We start from the raw sequence: 1,187 nt of genomic DNA on the forward strand, positions 1-1,187 counted from the left end.
TGAGACAATGAATTTTGGTTTTTATTTTTTGGTAAGAGGTTTTTATTTAAAAGAATTTTTGGGCAAAAATATCACAATATATCGCCTTGCTTACAGTATCGCAATATATTGCCTTGCTTACAGTATCGCAATATATCGGGATATATCGTATCGTGACCCCTCTGTCATGATATGTATCGTATCGCCAAATTCTTGCCAATACACAACCCTAATGTATGCCACACCGGACTATAAGCCACAGGTTCGCGGGTGCTCCATTTTTTCAGCTTAAAAAAGCCACAAAAAATTTGATCGTAGTATAAAATGCCCTCTAATAATTTCATACAGACCTCACCGTGTTTCAGCACTTGCAGGGACACACAGTGTGTGTGTGTGTATTCATTTCAGTTCAGTTCAGTAACTTTATTGTCCCCCCAAGTGGGGAAATTTGTTTTGCAGCCAGGCATTTCTAACATACAAAAACAACATAAAAAAACGCGTGTGTGCGTGGCTGCAGCATAGCAGGCTGTGTGGGAGCAGTGCAAACTTGAAAATGGTCTAGAGTCAAGTCAGGGGGGTACTCCTGGAAATCTCCACCCTGAGGCCAGAATTCAGAAATCTCCGGTTTCAGAGAGAATGACAGCTGGTGTTGTGTGCACGATGGGCCGAACAACAGCAAAAAACCTACAGTTTTACACAAAATTGGCATCATGTAAACGTCATGGAGTTCCTCAGGGTACTGATGCAGAAAAACTGATCCATTTAGACTGGACTACTGAAATTCTGCTGAAATGCTGCTAGAGTTCTAATGAGAGTTTCAAGGAGGGATCATGTTTATCCATTTTTAGCATTTTTCCATTGGCTCCCTGTTAAATTCAAAATAGAATTTAACATTTGACTTCTAACATACAAAGCTTTCAACAACAAAGGTCCGTCTTATATTAAAGATTATTATTATTATTATTCCATATTTTTTCCTCTCTTGTGGAACCGACTTCCAGTTTCTGTCCATGAGGCTGATGGTGCGTTCACACCGAACGCGATTTCAGCGTCAAAATCGCAGCCAACGCTGAAGTTTGAAGCTTGTGCACTTTGAGGTCAGACGCAGGACACCTGCGCTGCACGGCGACAGCCGCCCCGCCCTCCTCTGTGGGGCTGTTTAATGTCGGACGAGGAAGTGGCTTTGCTTTATTTACAGACAGCCAGAA

The sequence above is a fragment of the Austrofundulus limnaeus genome, unplaced genomic scaffold (assembly GCF_001266775.1).
Source record: "Austrofundulus limnaeus strain Quisiro unplaced genomic scaffold, Austrofundulus_limnaeus-1.0 Scaffold974, whole genome shotgun sequence".
In the NCBI taxonomy this organism is placed as follows: domain Eukaryota; kingdom Metazoa; phylum Chordata; class Actinopteri; order Cyprinodontiformes; family Rivulidae; genus Austrofundulus; species Austrofundulus limnaeus.